We start from the raw sequence: 21,402 nt of genomic DNA, 5'->3' as shown, positions 1-21,402 counted from the left end.
TCTCTCTCTCTCTCTCTCTCTCTCTCTCTCACTCTCTCTCTCTCTCTGTCTCTCTGTCTCTCTGTCTCTCTGTCTCTCTCTCTCTCTCTCTCTGTCTCTCTCTCTGTCTCTCTCTCTCTCTCACACACACACACACACACACACCAGTATCATTATAATATCATTATCTTATGAGGGACGGAGTTTGCCTAAGGAAGCATGCTTTAGGGAGACCCCTGTCTTTAGTTATTGCCTTGTCTTCCCTTTTGCCCTCCTACCTTGTTTTACATGAGAGGTAGAGGAAGGGATAGCATAAGCAGTGATTATAGTGACTTATCCTTTTGCAGGGCAGTTAGGTGGTACAATTGATACAGTGCTGGGTCTGGCGTCAGGAAAATTCATCCTCATGAGTTAAAGTCTAGCTTCAGACACTTGATAGGTATGTGACTTATAGGCAAATCACTTAAGCCTATTTGACTTAGTTTCCTCATCTGGAAAAGTAAATGGTAAACTGCCCTAGTATCTTTGCCAAGAAAAGCCCAAATGAGATCACAAAGAGTAGGACATGACTGAACAACAACATCCTTTTGCAGATTAAGAAAATACCTCATGGTTTTGTCCCAGGTTCAGACTGGTCTGAATGAAAATGAGTTCTTTTCTCTGAAAAGTTAGAACTTTAAAAATATATTTTTTTTATTTTAAAAAAATATAAAAACTCAAGCTCCACTTATGGAAAAGGTTTCTAATAATTTTTTACACTTTAAAATGTTGTGTATTCAAATAGTCTCTATCATCCTCCTACTCTCTCTCTCTCTCTCTCTCTCTCTCTCTCACACACACACACACACACACACACATACACATGCACACACATTTGAAGATATAAGCCTAATGTAACAAAAACGGCAACGAATCTTGGAAAGGTGGTGGAATGATAGACCTATTAATGCATTGTTGGTGGAACTGTGAAATGGTACAATTTTGGAAAGCAATTTGTAATTATGCAAATACAGTGAATAAGATGTTCATATACTTTGAACTAGAGACCCTATTATGAGGTTTATACTTTGAGAAAGCTATTGATAAGAATAAAGTCCTCATAAACACAAAACTATTTATAGCAGTAATTTTTGTCATAATGAAGAATTAGAAATAAAGTAGATGCTAATTGATTAGGGAATGGCTAAAAAATATGGTTGTATATGAATGTAATAGAATATCAATGTGTTCTAAGAAAATATGTATGTGATGTATACAGAGAAGAAGGGGAAGATTTACATGAACTGATGGAGAGTGAAGTAAGCAGAGCCATGAAAACATCATGCATAGTAAAAACAATATAACTGGAAAAAGCCATACACCAAAATATCAAAAATGAATGTTTCAGAAGTATAAAGATATAGCAAGACTAAAATAAAGAGCTATGAGAAGACAGCCCACCCATTTGTGGAGGTGGAAGGTTCACAAGCATTATATAGTGTACATGTTTTTGGACTGTCAATCATCAGTATGTAGAAGTCCCAGTAGGTGGGTAGACAATATCAGGAAGGTCTGGCAGGAGGCAGCAGGTGCCCAGTAAGACAGACTGCATTTCAGGAATTAGATCATCAGTACCTGGGAAGACTGATGAAATCTGACAGGGATTCCAGTCCCAGCCTATGGAGGATATCAGGGAAGCAAATTTGGAAGACTTCAAGGAGATAACTTTATTATATATTTAAAGGGAATAGCAAGTTGCATGTAACTGATTGGCAGTTTTACGTGCAACCATATTTTTCATTATTATTCTGCTACAAAAACATTTGTTTTATTCCATAATTTAAAAATAAAAAATAACTTTATTTATTTAATTAATTTAAGGAATAAAACAAGTATTTCCATACACAGAATAATAAAAAGATGATTGCACATGAAACTGCCAATCAATTATATACAGCTTGCTATTCCTTTTAGATATATATTAAAGTTATCATGTAAATTTCATTTTTTTCCTTCCCCTTTTTCTTTCTTCCCTCTCCTCCCCTCCAAATTCAAGGAGAAACTGAGTCCACAACGAACAAGGCAAGAACCAAACTACTCATAAAATCAGGGTGAGAGGTCAGAGAGGGAGTAAAAGAGAGGGCTGGTTTGCTATCAGTCTGCTCTGTATCCCTGAGCCTTTTACTTCTCCTCACTTACCCTCAGTCGTAGAGCTGAGTTTTAATTAGGGCTCTAGGTGGGACTTAAGTAATCCTAGCTATAGAAACTTCCCAAATACTTCTGAGACAGAAAGCAGATCCCATCCACTTATACCTGGATAGAAAACAAGGTAAGAAATCAAGTCTTAAATTATTTGTGATTGTAACCTTTTGGTCCTGGGCAAATTTCTTAACCTCTTGGTTATCTATTCAAATATTTCAGGCTGTTTTTATTTTGTGTTTGGCTGGAGCCCCAAGGGGTTTGTTAGGTTAATTGGTGTTCATAATTTAAAAGGTTTGTATACCCCTTGGTCATGGTGATTCCTAATGGAGATATACTAAATCGTATCTATCAAATAGCATATTTTAAAGAGAAATCTTGTAAAAAAAAAAACTAGCTGCCCTTCATGCCTCAAATTCTCTCCCTCCTGACTTCTTTCAAGTCTCAGTTAACATTCTACATTCAGCAAGAAGCCTCTCCCTATTCCCTTTCATGATAGTGCATTCCCTTTAAGATTATCTTCAATTTATCCTGTTTATATTTTGTTTGTTCATAGTTGCAGGTTGTTTTCCTCATTCAACTGTGAGTCTCTAAGAACAAGCACTGTTTCCACCTCTCTTTGTATCTCCAGTATTTCATATAGTGCCTGGAACATAATAAAAGCTTCCTAACTTGTATCAAAAAAGTAATTGTCACTCATGATTTGAATTGTTTGTTATTGTTGAAAGTCTGGGCTAGCATGGTTATTGACTTGGTTGTATTGGATTTTCCCACTGTTTTTAATTTAGCAGAAGATTTTTTTTGTGCTATGTTTTTGATTTGCTTCTTTGATTCAATCTATCCTCATGCAACATTTAATATGAACATCAGTCTGTTTCTGGCCCAAGACTGCAGTTAACCAAATTTACCAGTTTCAGAGTTGTCAACCTATAGTAGTTGAGGAAATTACCTTATCTGGGAGTTTCCTTGATCAATAAAATCACAGATCCAATCCTGATCACTTACCCTCTTTTGCTTGTTAGCAGGAAACTAGTCAGAATAGGGTTTGCTTAAAAATTATAGGGCATCCATAAAAGCAAAGTCCTTTTTTAATTTCTTTTTTTTTAAGGGGGAAGGAAACCAAAATAATAGAAATCAATGGTTATGCAGCAAGTTGAAAGAAAGGGTTAGGGTTATCTTATCTTGTTTTTGTTGCTGTTGTTAGACACTTAAAGTATTAAATAATCAGGAAATGCAGCACCAACAATGATTGTTTTTAAAGCTCAATCTACGACAATGAAGATATTAAAACTTTATAACTCCTATAATATCTATGCTTTCCTGATTCACAGATGACTTGTTTTGGTTTTTTTTTTAGGTCTACCTTACATTCATCTTCCTCTTTTCACAGATCTATTTATAGTCTCAATGACTTTCTCTCTCCGCCCTCCCCCCAGCTTTTTTGAATATAATTTGCAGCAAAATGACAGTGATCAGTCAGTATTGATCTGATAGAGGAAGGAGCAAGGATATCACAACAGCTTTAATAAATGATTTCCCCAAAAAGAGACTTAAATACTTGGCAAATCTGGATCCAAAGTAAAGCCATTTGCAATAGCTACTGAGACAAACACCAGAATAACCAGCAGGAAGTCTGTGAGTAGGGACAAGCTGCCAGTGAAACATTAGGAAGTATTTAGATGACAGGGGAACTAGAAATTGAAAGTTGATTCCAGCCTTGCTGGTGAGGAAGTTTCCTTTTCAAGTCACCATCTCAGTTCTCCTTTCACAGTTAATTAATTCTTACCCTGGTGTCATCCTGCCTCGGGAAGCCCTGACAAGGGCCTGTACTGAACAGAGTGGAATTATATTAAAAAAAAAAAGAAAATAGTAACTGTCCATTTAGGGGGGCTAGAGAGCTTTGAAATGATGTCGTGGGATTAGAGTTGAGTCTGTAGTCCATAAACATGAACTGTAAATCCAGGCCCCAGCACTTAATTGGGTATCTGGGCACAAGTCACTCTCTTAATGCCTCTGTGCTTCAATTTCCTCACATTTAAAGTGAGAATAATCATGCTTGTTTTATTTCTCTCCTATGGTTGTTATGTTGCAAACACATGGTATATCTTAAAGTGGCAAAGATTCATGAATAATGATAATGATGTGATTATTATAGCAATTTACAATTATAAAAAACTAAAAGACCAAAGCTGTTTTTTGTTGAACATAATCATTTGATAAGTTTTCCAAGCCAAAACTACACTTCAAACTTTATTCTCATAATATTATTATTGTCAAACAATATCATAACAGCAGATGAAAACATGTGAGATGGAGAATATAACAATACCCTACTATATAGTTAATCCCCTAATGGAAGGAAGAACTGATTTGAAAAATCTCAACTAGCAAGTCCCAAATGAAGCAAAAATCTTTCCTACTTGGTTTTAGAATGTTGCTTCTCATCACCTGCCCTCTCCCCCAATAATTCCCCTTCCTATTTTTTGGTTTCTATTAATAATTAATTTGTTGATTGATTGATATCAAAACTGATAACTAAGAGTTAGTGGGAGATAAATTTCATTTTATTTGTAGATGTTTTTCTTTTTTGCTTTTTGTTGGAGGGCAATTGGGGTTAAGTGACTTGCCCAAGGTCACACAGCTAGTTTTTGTATTAACCGTCTGGGGCCAGACCCAAACCCAGGTCCTCCTGACTCCAGGGCCACTGCTCTATTCACTGCGCCACCTAGCCACCCAATAAATTTCATTTTAATGTAAGAAATAGCTTTATTAACTAGACCTGCATGAAAATGGAAGGATTATTTCAGGGAGTGGTAAGACCTCCACCACAGTGACTTTTCAATAAATGATCTGAATCAATCAAACAACTACTTGGTATTCACTGACTATGTGCCAGGCATAGTGCTAAGCACTAGAGATACAAAGATAATAATAAGACAGGGACTGCCCTCAAGTAGCTTATAGTCTAAGGGGGGAGTGATAACATATACATAAAAAGTATATATAACATACCTATAGAGTCAAAGAAAAGTAGCAGTGGAAAAGGTTTTGCAAAGGGACATGACAAGGCTGGTAAGAGCATTCTGAAGAAGGTGATTTGAGGTTGCATACTGCAGTAATCTAAGAATTCTAAGAAACACAGGTAAGGAAGGAGAGCATGCCAGGCATTTAGGAAATTCGATACAGAGGCATAAAGGCAGGAGTTGGACTGGCTCATGTGGGGAAGAGGAACTAGATCAGTATAACTACACTATAGAATGTGTGATGTTAGAGGATTAGAAAGATAGGAGGGGGCTGGAATATGAAGAGCTTTAAGTGCCCAACATAAAGGTCACAGGAAGCTACTGGAGTTTATTGACTCAAAAATGACTTCCTTCATTTTAGGGAAATCACACTGGTAACTTTGTGGAGAATGGATTATAGTAGGGGAAAAATTTGCTAAGGATACCACTTAGGAAGCTATTAAATGACTTGGTTGGTTGATTGTTGTCCTTCATTCTTGAAAAGGACCAAAATGACATCACTACATTGGAGCCAAGTTAAAGCATGTCTGACTGTGACTGATCAGACCAATATGAGTTTGGAATGCTCTATCACAGGTCTGGCACAAATAGTCCATATGAACATTTGGGATGAAGATGTTTCTAAATTTGTGCATCTCATGTTTCTTTCCAGCTACAGCAATTCTACTTTGGTTATAGATTGCAGTGCCTTCTTTGATGCAGGTGCACCATGCTGGGTGATCCTTTGCCAGCATCTTCCATGTCATGCAATCAATTTCAAAGTTCTTCAGAGAGACCTTGAGAGTGTCCTTGTATTACTTCTTCTGACAACCACATGAGTGACTTCCTTACATGAGTTCTCTGTAAAGTAATCTTTTAGGCGAACTACAAAATTATAGAAAGAAGGTCTATATTGGGTGGGAGGATAGATTAGATTAGATTTGGGATCCACTCCAAGATTCTAAAGTATTATGATTTTAGCTTTTATTCTGTGAGTAGGTATTCTCAGAGGCAGATTGAGTTGACCCAGAAGAAGACTAGGTGACAAGAGGAAGAAAGTCAACACCTGGCCATCAATGTTCTATAAAGCAAGGAATCAAGCCCATGAATAATTGATGGCTGCTTATGGCAAATGATATTTCCTTTTGTTGTAGGATGTGCTTTGAATATTTTGAAAGGTCAACTCATAGTTTGAGCTCTAGACTAGTATTTTTCCTTTATTTCAAGCCCCCTCTGCTACTATTTCTCTGGCTCAGAAATGGGGTCTTTTGTTCAATGGCTATGTCTGTGATTGTTTTCACTGAGTTGCTGACACTCTGGGGACTCCTCCTCTCTCACATTCTCTGCCCTGACCTTTCCACTGAACACATCGTCTGAGAAATATTGTTTAAAAATATGACTGATTTCTGTCTGTGTGTCTGTCTGTCTCTCTCTGTCTCTGTGTTTGTCTGTCTGTCTCGTTAGTCGCTATGAAATAGAGAGATTTATTGATTTTTTTCCTTAAAAATGTCTGATTATTTAAAAAATTCTAGTGCTAGTTTGACAAAAGATGTATGATATCTGTATTAAAACATTTTCAAGAAGGTTTTTTCAACAAATAGCTGAAAAATAGAATTGCATTTACAATAATGATTTCAGATTTTCTGTCAGCTTATTAGCTGGAGATACATAAATAGGTTATTTCCAAGGCAAATGTCTCAGATCTCTAACTTCTCATTTTAATGAAAGGTTACAGTTCCTCTATATAACTTAAAGAGAAAAATCACTTTAAGCTGACAAAAGATGTACATGCTTAGCTTTTTACTTAAAATGCATTATCTTTTCTGTCCAGTGACAGGGAAGTGGAGTGGTCATGTTTTACTAAAACTGAATCTGGAAATGCCGTAAGGCTTTTGGCATGGACTAATAAAGTAATATATCCTAATGGAAAAGTAGTGCCAGAGAATTAAGTGAGATGATCTTCTTGTGAATAAGGCCTATCTGATGAGAATCATAGGGAAGGAAAAAGAAGTAAATGAGATTAGTGTATTTAAAACTGGTTGTCTAGGATTAGATAATAATCAAAGTATAAAGATGGTACTGGACCCTACATATTCTGAATGAATTATGCAGTAGAATCAATGAAGTCCCATGGGTTTCAATTGAAGTCTGGAAATTATTTATCAATTAAGGATGCAGATATGGTTTATTTTGTGACCATAATGGTCATATAGGTGTGTTTCCATGTATGCTAGACTGACTCAGAACAGCTGAAGCTGATCAGATGAAATTAGACTGGTCTGGCTTCCCCACCAATACATAGTTGCCAGAGACAAATTATTTTCAAGCTACTTATTCAACTATTCAACACCACACAGCTTGTAAGTGTCAGAGGCAGACTTTGAACCCCGATCTTCCCTTTTCCAAGCCCAGCACTCTAGCCACTAAATCAGGCTCTACCTCAGTATTCTCTTCTGTAAAATGGGGAGAATAATAATATGTCCTTCACACTGTTATTATTTGGATCAAATTAGAAAATACAAGTAAAGTGCTTCTCAAATCTTAAAGCTTTGCCTCTTACCAATACTTCCTACAAAATTAATGATTTTATTGGATCACTGAAAACTTTACAATGAAGAAATGGTGATAATTTAAAATCAAATTGAATGTAGTATGAATGAGTTGAGATAATCTGAAATAAATATATGTATTTACATGTAATAAACCCTAAAATTTTCATCATCAGTTTTTCTTAAAATGTTTGATATATCCTCTTTTTGTTGGATTTACTTGCTTTACAAAATTTGGTTTTGAATTCACATGACTTTGACATGAAATTCTTTCATCTTTCATCACTAAATTATTACTTTAACATGTTGGCTATTGATCCCCTTTGGTGAAGAGTCCTTCTAATCAAGGTTAGCCTTGATTATAGCCCATAGGTTTCAATTGATTTACATCAGATGACTTTCCAGGCTGTTGAAATATATCAATCTCCATCGTATGGGTAGATTTCTTAATGTTTCAGCACATGTTGCATGATGCAGGGTCATGCAGTTCTCCACCTCCATTAGGAAATTATTGGCTCAGTGAAAGAAGTGCCCAAACCAGGATTTCCTACACCAAATGAAATAACATATCCTTTCAGTATTCCCTTAGCAATCATGTGTGTGTGTGTGTATACATTTTCAGAACCTTCTGACCAACAATTTAATTGTTGTTTATATGCAGCCCCTTCCACTTTTATCTTTCTCCACTAACAGTGTAGCTAGTATCTTCAGTTAATTAATAATTACTAACATTTGCTTTATGATTTACAAAGTGCCTTACAAATATTATCTCATTTTATCCTCACAACCACCCTGAAAGGTAGGACCAATTTTTAATTCCCATTTTACATATGAGGAAACTGAGGGAGACAGAAGCTAAGTGACTTGCCCAGGGTCCATTGTGTCACCTAGGTGTATGATGATATTGAAATGTGGAAATGTGGCAGGGGAAATCAGAGGAAACCTTAACAGTCTGATTAAGATTATAGTATAGAACAACAGTGAAAGAAGACACTAAATTTAATGGGAAGGAAATACAAAAAGTTATAAATTGAATGAAATAAAAAAGCAAGAAAACACCATGAGCTTTGAGAAAATAATTTGGATTTATGCAAAAAGATTGACTAAATTTCCATGTACTTTGATTCAGAGGTTTTAGTGCAGAGTATATCCCTGAGGAAATCAAAGATTAAAAGAAAGGTCCTATTCACAACTACAAGAACAGCAGCAGCAGCAAAGACAACATCAAAATACATGCAGCAAAATGTTTTTTTTTTTGTTTGTGTGGTAGCAAATGAATGAAAGCAAAGAATATTTCCATGACTTGGAGAATGGGTAAGAAATTGTAACACATAAAAGTAATGAAATATTATTAGCACAAAGCCTGGCACAAAGTAATCAATAAATTCTCTATAAGAAACATATGACATGATGGATAAAGAAAAGCATGAAAAGACTGATGAACTAATGCAAAGTGAAAGAAGCAGAAACAAAAAATCTATTATTAAAAATATAAATAAAAATGAAAACTAAAATTAAAAATAAATATTGTTAAACTATATGGATCACATTTTGCCTAAGGAAGAGATTTGAATAGTCATCTACCCAAGTTCCTTTGTAGAACAAGAAAAACTAGGACTGTTTTATACCACCAATCTTTTTGATGTCTTATTTTTGTGAAACATTTTTTACTCTTTCACTTTTTTAAACATATTATTATTATAAGGGATAGCTTTCTGTGAGGAGGGGGGGACTAAAGAAAGGATACAATAGGAAATGTAGGTAGTTTAAAAACAAAAACACAATAAAATTTCATTTTTAACATGTACATCTAGGAGAAAGTATTTCAAATCTATAGAAAAAACTAAAGGTAAAAACCAGAGTAAATTAATAACAAGCAAATGAGGGGGGAATAATAAGATTTGAGTTTATAAAGTTTAAAAAAAATCAAATTCAGAGATTTTAAACTTGCCAGGTGCTAAATCACAATAAAGGACAAAAAATAATCAAGCAAACAAATAAAAATATCCTAAAGTGGGAAATGTTAAAAAAAAAAAAGTTGGGTGGATAACTATCAGGGATTGGGAAGAAAGCTATTTGAGTAGAAGGGAAATACCTCTTTAACATGGAAGACAGCAAGTAATTGAGCAAGTAATAAATTACTTTTAAAAAGAAACTAAAAAATATAATTCCACAAGAAAAGATTTTTTAATGGGAATAACAAGAACTCTGTTAACCTTGAATTGTAATTTACAGCACTGCAAATAACCAAAAGAAAAATAGAGTGGAGTTTGTAAATGACTCATCATTTTAAATTTAAAGGACAAGTCAATCTGGCTTCTCTTTGTGCTAAAATTTTGAGGCTACCCCTTACACAGTCAAAGAATTTTAGAACTAGAAGAAAACTTAGAGATCAACTATTCTGACCCCTCTCATTTAACAGATTTGGAAACTGAGGCCCAGAGAGGCCAATGACTTACCTCAAGTTAGCAAGTGGTGAATCAATTTGCTTCACCTATCCTTGGTGATGTGACCACATCTGGAGGAGAAAAGCCTTATTCTGTGATGTCTTATCAGTGAAATTATTTTGTAAAAATGGGAATGATAATGATAAAGCATTTTCATGTAAGACATAATGATAACATGATGACAAGATCTCAAGTGTGACACTTCTAGGAGGAATTCAATAAATCAAATGTGTTTTCTTTGGAAAAGGATGAAATTAATAGGAATTTAAGTTGGGCATATAATATTCTTAAAGAAATAATAAGGATAGGTAGTACAAAGTTTTTTTTAGGTGTCAAATGCAAAAAAAAGCCATCTCATGAATTTTATTAAGGGAGAGTTGGACTCTAAAAGAGCAAAGAGGCTAGAGAGTACATTATTCTTTGGAGCAAATTAAAAAATGCAAAAGGAGTAACTAATACTGTTTTAGATTCAGAGAAGAAAGATTATTTGAGGAAATGAACAGAAAAGTTTAGACTTTTTTCCTCCCTTTCAGGCTTAGTATAATTATACCATAAATTCCATGTGGGTATCAGCTATAAGAGAGGAGTAATAGTGCTTCCTTTCATATGCAAACATGATAGTATTGAACTCTCATCAATACAGCATGTGCTTTCGTTCTGCATTTTTATTAATATTTTTATTTAAAGTTTTGAGTTGCAAATTCTGTCCATCCCTCCCTCCCCTCTCCCACACACCTAGATAGTAAACAATTAGATATAGGTTAAACATGTGCAATTATGTAAAATATTTCCATATTAGTCATTTTGTACAGAATGTGGGATAAAATAACATGCTTCAGTCTGCATTCAGTCAATATCAGTTCTTTCTCTGGAGGCAGATAGTATGCTTCATCATTAGTCTTTTGGGATTATCTTGGATCACTATTGCTGAGAATAGCTAAGTCATTCATAGTTCTTTATAGAAAAATATTGCCATTACTGTGTAAAATGTTCTCCCAGTTCTGTTCACTTCACTCAGTATCAGTTCATGTAAGTCTTTCCAGGTTTTTTTTTTCAGAAATCATCTTTCTTTTCATTTCTTATAACACAATAATATTCCATTACAATTGTACACCACAGCTTGTTCAGTCATTCTCCAATTGATGGGCATCCCTTAAATTTTTAATTCCTAGCCATCACAAAAAGAACTTCTATAATTATTTTTGTACAAATAAGTCATTGTCCCTTTTTTATGTCTTTGGGATACAGGCCCAACAGTGGTATTGCTGGGTCAAAAGGTAAGCATAGTTTTACATTGCTCTCCAGAATGGTTGGATCAGTTCACAACTCTACTAGGAGTATATTAGTGTCCCAGTTTTCACACATCCCCTCAAATATCTAACCTTTACCTCTTTTTTCATATTAGCCAAACTGGCAGGGGTGAGGCGGTACCTCAGAGTTGTTTTAATTTGCATTGTGATTTAGTTATTATATGAATTCAGGTATACTCTTGGATAACATGTCCAATAAAGCAAGCCTCCTGATGAAAGCCTCTAACAACAACATTTATTAGATACATATTAGTTGTCTCCAGGTTCTGTCCTTCACCATTATAAAAGATTTCCATTTAGTCATGTGAATATGATGATGCCAAGAAGAGAGATATAGATAAAGAATTGCTTCATATGAAAATCTGTGAGATATGAAAAGTGAAATCATTACTTTTGTTGAATTCAGTTTTTTTCTAACATCATTCAAAGACATTGCCCCAGTAGCCCCCAATAGTTATTAATGATATGGACAAGATAAATGCATATGATCTTTTCATATGGAAAAATCTACTATTGCATTGTACAGGTTCAACCACATACTCCTATCCTTTGTTCTACAGGCCTCCAGATGAACTCCTGGATGAAAAGTGACAGAATTGAATAGGAATTCAGAAATTATATAGAAATTTCAAGATTCTCCACTCATGCTTGGAGTCCTTGACTGATTATGAGATCAGCAATATAATTAATCATTTAATATATACTCAATAAATACTTCTTTTAAAAACAAAAAAAAGGGGAGGCCAGGTAGCACAGTGAATAAGAGCACCGGTCCCAGTGTTGGGATGACCTGGGGATTGAATCCAGGCTCAGACACTTAGCACCCACTCAGAAACACCTGGCCATGTAACCTTGAGCAAATTACTTAACCCCAATTGCTCTAAAAAAATTTAGTTATTTGTATTACATTTGAAGTTCCAAAATAACTCCCTCCCTCCCCACCCCACACTAGAAAAGGCCACCATTTGACAAAAATTTCATGTATGTATGTACATATATATGTATACACACGCACATATATATATATATATAATATTTGTGTGTGGTATATGTGTATGTATATATAAAACCATACTATGAATACTTCTATTTGTCATTTCTTTCTCTGGAGGTGGATAGATCCTTTGTACTTGATTTGAGTATTTATGACAGTTTTTTTTCAAAAAATATTGCTATTAACTGTATACAACATTCTCTTGGTTCTGCTCATTTCACTATTAATTATTATGCAAGCCTTTCCATGTTTTTCTAAACTTAACCTACTCATCATTTCTAACAGCACAGTAGTATTCCATTACAGTTATACACCACAACTTGTCAATCATTCCCCAATTGATAAACATCCCCTCAATTTTCAGTATACTTCTTAAATGTTGACTTAGAATTTTAAAATTCTCTCATAGTAGAGGATCTGTTGATTTCCATCTCTCTATTAGACTGTAGGCTCTTTGAGGCCAAGGATCATATCTTATTTGTCTATGGAACTTCTCTAGCTTAGTAGAGTAGGCATGGGTAGGAAATAAGCATTTACATAGTGCCTACTATGTGCCAGGAACAGCACTGAATATTTTACAGATATTCCTTCAGAATTGTAAGAATTACTACACATTTGTTGAGCAGGTGAGTGAATGAATAAATCCACAACCCCTGGAAGGCAATTTTTAGAAAGAAAAAATTAATATGAAGCTACCCTAGTGTGAATCTGAAGGAAACACTTTTAATATTTAAAAAGAAAAAAAAACTATTTGTATATGAACAGAATTTATAATAGGTTACATTTGCTTTATCCAAGAAAATGAAGTATAAGAAGTAGTCGAAAATTAATTTAAAAATTAACTCAGTTAATCTGTAGAGAGGCTTTTATCTTTGTATAAAAAGAAGTGTTCATGTCAATTTGAAGAAAATGGTCACCATTTCCCATTAAACAAGTTAATAATAATCTCAAATGTCTATGCTATGCTGGGAGATACTATAAATACTTAACAATGGAAAGCCCTGTTAATGTTAGATCAGGATTAAACTTGTCAAAAATGAGTATCTGTCATTAATTAATATGCAGTGCTTAGTTCATGCATCAGCTAAGAAGATTTCTTTCAAAAAATGTCAGAAAGCCAGATTAAAATCAAAGGATTTTATTTATTTATTAAATTTAAAAAATTAAAAAATATTTATTTATTTATTTCTGCATGCTTTATCCAAAAGATAAAAAGTTTCCATAGTCTGGGGTGGCCAGGTAGCACAGCAAGTAATAGCACCAGGCCCAGTGTTGGGATGACCTGAGGATTGAATCTGGGCTCAGACACTTAGCACCACACCCAGAAATAACTGGCCTTGTAACCTTGAGCAAGTTACTTAACCCCAATTGCTTCAAAAAAACAAAGTTTCCATAGTCATACCACTTCCTCCTAAATTCATATGTAAAAAAGGTCAAAAGAGAAAAGTTATCTTAGGAAAGGTTGTTAAGATTGTTCTGAAGTTCAGATTTGCTGGATTGCGTCAGTTTCTGAATGAATTAAAATTTGAAGATATTTTGTGTACATTTAGATTGTTTAAAAATTCCACAATTTCTTAGGTAAACTCTGCTCTATTTGGGAATAGGCCAGTTCAAATACAGAAGACATGAAGATCTGGAGGACTGCTGTTTCTGGAAGAAAAATGTTTTGCAAAAAATCTCCAGTTACATGTCGAGATTTTAGATGTATAAAGGCAAATTTTAGGAATTCACAATGCAATTCTAACAGTAAAGGGTCACTTTTTATCATGGAGAAGAGCAGACAGAAAATCCTGTTCATTGTCATTTTTTGTAAGAAAACTTTTTAAAATCACATAAAAAGCAGACCTATAAAATTTACCTGAATTTCAACTGATATATAGATGATATAGACAAGTGTTTCTTAACATTTTGTATGTCATGGAACTATCTGTCTTTCTGTATACATCATTGTGGTACGATGCTGGAAATAGAGTAAGGAAGATCTGAGTTCAAAATTACCTCAAACACTTTCTAAATGTGTGACCTTATGTAAGTCACAACCTTTGTCTGCTTCTGTTTCCTCATCTGTAAAATGGGTTGGAGAAGAAAATAAATGGTGTGATAGTAATGGAATATAAAGATCCCCCTGTTTTGGCTTGGTTTTCAAATTTATTGTGTTAAAACCCAGAGCTTGTTAATCCTACTTGTGGGATGTACTTGTTGATGTGAAAAGAGAGGGCTGAACTGGGAGGATCTGGTGACGTAAATTTAGAGAGACACAAGAGAGAGGCAGAAGAACTTTTTGGAAGCAGCACCTTTGGAGGCAGAGAGAGAGACTGAGAGGATTGCTAAGGGCCACTTTGAATTGCCCAGGCCTTTTGAGACCTGCAACCCAGAGCTGCCAAGGACTGAGGAGACATGGCTCTTTTGCTGGTACTTTGTCTGTCTGTTTTGATGTTGTTTTGCCAGATTTGCCCACTGGTGAAAGATAGTCCTGTTGTTGCAGGGGGCTGGGAACCTTTCTGTTGATTCAGAGCTCTTGAGACTGTTGTGAAGACAGAGAGTGAATACTGTCCACTGGTGAAGGACAGTGCTGTTGTTGCAGAAGTCCCACAAGTGGGATTAACAAACTCTGGGTTTTAACACAATTAATTTGAAAACCAAGCCAATACAGGGGGATCTTTATATTGCATTACTATCACAAATGGCAAACCACTTCAGTATCTTTGTCAAGAAAACCCCAAATGGAGTCATGAAGAGTCAGACATGACTTAAATGATGCAACAACAACAGCCTCCCTATCAATCAATTGCTTATGTCTACAAATCCCCTGAAAGAATCCATAGCTTGGGGACAGAGGCAAGATGGCATAGTAAAAGCATAACTTGCTTAAGTTCCCACACCAATCACCTCTAATACCTGTAAAATATGACTCAAGAGCTAGAGCATGCCCAAAGTGAGAGTGAGAAATCTCCCACTGAAGGCAGCCTGGCAGGCTGGCAGGAAGGGTTCATCTCACCAAGCTTGAGGCTGAGCAGTCCCATGTGAGTTGTATGGGCCTAGACCTAGAGCAGCCCTGACCAGTGGCACAGGCTGGCCACAGCAGACTTCAGGAGAGTGAATCACCAGCAGCTATGATGGTTTCCAGACTTCTCAAGCCATAGCGGTTACAGCGGCTGCCACATGGCTGCCTCCAGAGCTCCTGGCCTGCAGATCATAGAGGGACCAAGGAACCATTCAGAAGGTAATCGCTCTTGCTTTGACCTGCTTGGATCTGGGTCACAGTCTTGGGTGGTGCTTCTGGGGTGAGAAAAGTCAATGTTCTAGAGCTCGTGTTGGCTGTAGAGATGGTGCCCTGCTCATAGCTCTGGCAACTGAAAATCCCAGCAATTTGGGACACAGCTCTCTCCACTCTAGAAGCAGAGTTCTACCAAGACAAAGGGCTGAAAAGTCAAGTAATTGGCTGGCAATATGAGCAAGCAGAGGAAGCTCAATTAGACCATAGAATCCTTTTTTTGGAGACAAAAAGGATCAAAACATGGAACCAGAAGAAGATAACAAAGTAAAACTCCTCCATCAAAAGCATCCAAGAAAAATGTGAATTGGTTAAAGGCCATGGAAGAGCTCAAGATGGATTGATAATCAAGTAAGAGAAGTGGAGGAAAAATTGGCAAGAGAAGTGAGAATGATGCAAGAAAATCATAAAAAGCAAGTCAAAAGCATGCTGCAGGAGATGCAAAAAATACTGAAGAAAATAACATCTTAAAAAATAGACTAACTAAAATGATAAAAGAGACCCAAAAAGCCAAGGAGGAGAAGAATGTCTTGAAAAATTGAATTGGCAAGATGGAAAAGGAATTTCAAAAACTCATTGAAGAGAATAATTCCTTCAAAATTAGATTGGAGTAAATGGAAGCTAATGATTTTATGAGAAATCAAGATACTATAAAATAGATTCAAACAAATGAAAAACATAGGAGGCAATGTGAAATATCTCATTGGAAAAACCACTGACCCGGAAAATAGATGCAGGAGAGATAATTTAAAATCATTGGGCTACCTAAAAGTCATGATCAGAAAAAGAGCCTAGAAATCATCCTTCAAGAAATTCTCAAGGAAAATTGCCTGATATTATAGAACAAGAGGGCAAAGTAGAAATTGAAAGAATTCACCAATCACCTCTTGAGAAAGATCTCAAAAAGAAAACTGCTAGGAATATCATAGTCAAATTCCAGAGTTTGTGGGTCAAGAAGAAAATATTACAAGTTGTCAAGAAGAAACAATTTGAATATTGTGGAAACACAATCAGAATAACACAAGATCTAGCAGCTTCTATCTTAAGGGATGGAAGGGCTTGGAATATGATATTCTGGAGGCCAAAGGAGCTAGGATTAAAACCAAGAATCTACTACCCAGCAAAACTTAGTTTTCCTAAGATAAGAGGGAAGATGATAGAAGGGAGGGCAGATTGGGGGAGAGGAAAGTTAGAAGCAATCACTTTTGAAAAGTGACAGGGTCAAAGTAGAAAATAGAATAAGTGGAGGGTGGGATAAGATGGAGGGAAATATAGTTAGTTGCATAATTACACATGTACAACCTATGTTGAATTACTTATTTTCCCGGGGGGGGGGTGAGGAGGGAAGAAGGGAAAGAATCTGTAAATCAAAGTTTTAAAAAATAAATTTTAAAAAATGGTTTTATATGCAACTGGGAAATAAGATATACAGGCACTGGGGTAGAGAAATCCAATTTGCCCTACTAGAGAGTTAGAGGGATATGGGGGAGGATATAAAGGAGAGCAGATTGGAGTAAGGGGCATTCAGTAGGCTTGCTATCTTGGGGTGGGGTGTAAGGATAAGACAGAGAAATTTTTTAACAAAGTCTTGTGGAAATGAATGTTCAAAACTAAAAATAAATAAATAAAATATTTTTAAAAACCATACAGAGTATTTCAAAAGTCTTAATGAAGTTTTAAGCTATTAAAACTTAGGAAAGAAGAACAGTATAAAGACATTATGAGAAAGGAAAGGATATTGAAGCCCTTTGGTACTAGAGATGTCTAGAGGAGGGTTGATTGGAGCAAAATATGTTCTCTACACTAGGATTCTCAAGTTTTTGCAGGCTCTCACACTGATGTGTTTGTAGTAGAGTACTTTGCAAATCTATGGGGAGAATGTTATATAGTAATTGTTGTTATGATGTCATTTTAGTAAATCCCTTTGCTTTGCATTCGTATTGTCTGCCTACTGACTATTCAAACTAAGCACATCTTTTGGAGGTACATGAGGTATAGTTTTAGGAGAAAAGACTCACAGACGTTCTGGGAACCCGAGGTAACAGTTGTTCCACTAGGGGACCCAGCTAGAGATGGGGGAGACAAAACTCCTGGAGGGAGTTCTACTAGCATATGATATATAGTTTTGCACTGAAGACAAAAAAAAATGCCATTGTCGCTATAACTTAAGGATATGGCTATTCTCATCTGGTTCATATTTCTTTAGACATTGTCCTGCATTTTTCCTGTAAACAGTACTTGTTCTCTGTATAGTCAGAGGGACTATCCTGATTTATGAAAACTATAAGTAAATAAATACATAAATAAAGCAAAATACATAACCAAGGACCCACATCAATGTTGAGGGCCGTGTTATTCTCTCATGTCACAAACTAGACCTCACTTGAACAGAAGTGAAAGAAATTAGAAGGGCAAATACCAAACCTTTCTGATTCAACTAAGCTCAGGTCTGCCATGTCATTTTAGGATCATTTCTAAGACTCCATACAATTCATTCTGAGTCAGATAATCAGGAAAAAAACAAGGAGAACCTTTACTTATTGAAAGACAAATGCAATTGGCTAATGATATGCTCAGATAGATATCTTTGTTAAAGAAATTAGGCCATTTGATCTTCAATGGAATAACTAAGAAGCCATTTTGAAGGACTAAGAAAGCTTCACAATATTGACCAACATTTCTAAGTACTCCCAAACAATCTATTCCCCTCCATTTTTTTTTGAAGGGCGGAAGGTAGGCCAATTGGGGTTAAATGTCTGAGGCTGGATTTGAACTTAGGTTCTCCTGACTCCAGGGCCAGTGCTCTATTCACTGTTCCACCTAGCTGCCCCTTTTTAAACATTCTTTTTTTTGCTTCTTTTTTTAGAGGGGGGAGGGCAGGCAGTTGGGGTTAAGTGACTTGCCCAAGGTCACATAGCCAGTAAGTGTTAAGTCTCTGAAGCTAGATTTAAACTCAGGTCCTCCTGACTCCAGGGCTGGTACTCTATTCACTGTGCCACCTAGCCTCCCCTTCACCTCTATTTTTAAGACATCTGCAGATAAAAAGCACTAGGTTTGATCACATTACCTGTGTTTTACTCTTGCCTTTACCACTGATTAGCTGTATCATTTTGGATAAACCATCTCTGTTCCTGCAGCCAGTCTTTAAAATGGGGGTGGGAGGGACTATTGTATAAAAGACAGAGAAATGACTTCCTAGTCAAGAGGACTTTGTTTCAAGTCCCACCTTTGGAATATACAGGTTGTTTAACTTTGATCAGTTCACATAAGCACTGAGATGTTTAGACACCCAAGTTAGCTCTCTCACTAAAAGTCATTGAACAACTTTAATTCTGAATTGGTAGAACAAGATCCTTACTGGGTATTCCCTATGCAGATGTAATAACAGAGCTTTATTAAGTACCTCCTATTGCCAGACACTGTGCTAAACACTGGGGATAAAAATGAGAAAAAAGATAGTCCCTGCATTTAGAGTCTAATGGGAAAGACAACACATAAAAGGAATCTGGAAAGTGGGGAGGAAGGAAGATATCCCATTTCAAGAGCATGATGGAGAAGTCCAAAGAAGCTCAGCAAGATGGGAAATGAAGAGATGGCTGACTGGGGTACCTACATAAATGGAATTTGGGGAGAAGTTCTTTACTCAGCCCTTCAATCAAATGGGTCCCAGGGACACAATATACTGATGAAGTGTGAGTTCAGAGTTTGATTCCAACCTTCAGGACAATGAATTTATTGAGAGCATGATGAAGTCAAAAGGGGTACAACTTGGTGGGGGGAGATGAGAAAATATTAACTGAGCTAAGTACATTAAGTGTTCTGAGTAAAAGGTAGAATATCTAGGAATAAAAGGTATTATCATGACTTTGGTTTATAGCCCTACAAATTCTAAAGCAAAGCTAAAAGACACTGAGATTTTTCTTCTCTGGGATTTCATTTTAGGATTTTAACTTCAAAGCTCACCTCAGAAAAATCCTGAGTGAGTTTTTAGAGTGCCTGAATTCATAAGGACTCTGTATTTAGAAATAGCAGAGAACTTAAAAGCCATCAAGTCCAACCCCAAAAATTTACAGATGAGGAGACTGAGGTACCAGTGTGTTGTGTCTTTTCCAGGGTCGTAAAACTAGGAAGTATCTGAGAGATGATTTGTATTTGATCTTATTGACTCCAGGCCATTACAATTAGCCATCACTATATATAGATAATGCTAAGGGTCTAGTTCATAGATTCTGACTCTTTTCAGGATCTTCTAGTTCCAATAGAACCAGCAACATCTAAAGACATTTATTAATTTACTCCTATGTACAAGGTCTTTTCCTTAGGTATTTTTGATTCAACTTTCTTCAAAGGCTCCTAACACTGAAATGTTTATTCTACAAAACCAATTGAGCCTCTTCAATGAGGATCCAGTTTCAGGAACAATGAGAAAACCATATATCACAGTCTTAGTGGAGATATTTGTTGAAAAGCCTGACGTGTATGTTTTCATTAACTTTAAATGATTCTCTGCCATAACTCATAGTATTTAGGGGAATTTCCTTTTGTCTCAGTAGGATGTAAACCCTTGAAGACCTGGACTGTAACTTTTGTAGTAAGGAGGAGTAGTGTTGAATGAATTTCATGTTGAGTTCCAGTTTGTTGGTAAGTCCATGATCCAATGATAATAACATTATGTGCAGCTTCTTTTAAAAATAAATCTGTTTAAGAGGAGAAAAAGCAATGTTCAAAAACCAACTCTTCAGGACAGCTACTTTCTTTGCTGTAGCAAAACTTGGTTATAATTACTCATCATCTCATTCTCACTCTCTAGGAGCTTAATTTGACATTGAACTTGTTCCCAGTCCTTTTCTATAGTAAAATTGTGAGTGAAAAAAAAAGACAGATGAAAAGAAAAGAAGAAAAAATGGAAAATGATTGGACAATAAAAAGAAAAAAAATGTTGCTACACCTTTATTCCTACTCTTTTTTTACTCCAAATTACGCATTTTCTCCCAGTGTTTCATTTTTGGCTTCCATGGGTTATTTGGGAGCCTAAATAGGACTCCCTCCCACCACCCACAGTCCTTGGAGGGAGGATTTGTAGTGTGCAGTGGTTATTGAAATATTTTAAATGGGGATGGGACTGTGGAGTTGAAATGGATATTTTTACTTTATAGCTAAGCAAAAGAACTATTAAAAGATTCATGTGCTGTCCCAAAGATAACACAAACACAGACTCATTTGTTTATTTCTTTGATTGCTTTTCCTAGGGAGACAGAAAAGGGGGGAAGAGAGAGACAGAGACAAAGAGAGACAGAGAGAGCAACAGAGAGAGACAGAGAGAGCAACAGAGAGAGAGAGAGAGAGAGAGAGAGAGAGAGAGAGAGAGAGAGAGAGAGAGAGAGAGAGAGAGAGAGAGAGAGAGAGAGAGAGAGAGAGAGAGAGAGAGAGAGAGACAGAGAGACAGAGAGAGACAGAGAGAGAGAGAGACAGAGAGACAGAGAGAGACAGAGAGAGACAGAGAGAGAGAGAGAGACAGAGAGAGACAGAGAGAGACAGAGAGAGAGAGAGACAGAGAGAGAGAGAGAGAGAGAGAGAGAGAGAGAGAGAGAGAGAGAGAGAGAGAGAGAGAGAGAGAGAGAGAGAGGGAGAGAGAGAGAGAGAGAGAGAGAGAGAGAGAGAGACAGAGA

This window comes from Petaurus breviceps, unplaced genomic scaffold, assembly GCF_028583685.1.
Source record: "Petaurus breviceps papuanus isolate PSGF00001 unplaced genomic scaffold, PetGlider_PUasm1.0 90842, whole genome shotgun sequence".
Lineage (NCBI taxonomy): Eukaryota > Metazoa > Chordata > Mammalia > Diprotodontia > Petauridae > Petaurus > Petaurus breviceps.
The sequence above is the reverse complement of the archived record's forward strand: the minus strand, read 5'-3'. Positions refer to the sequence as shown.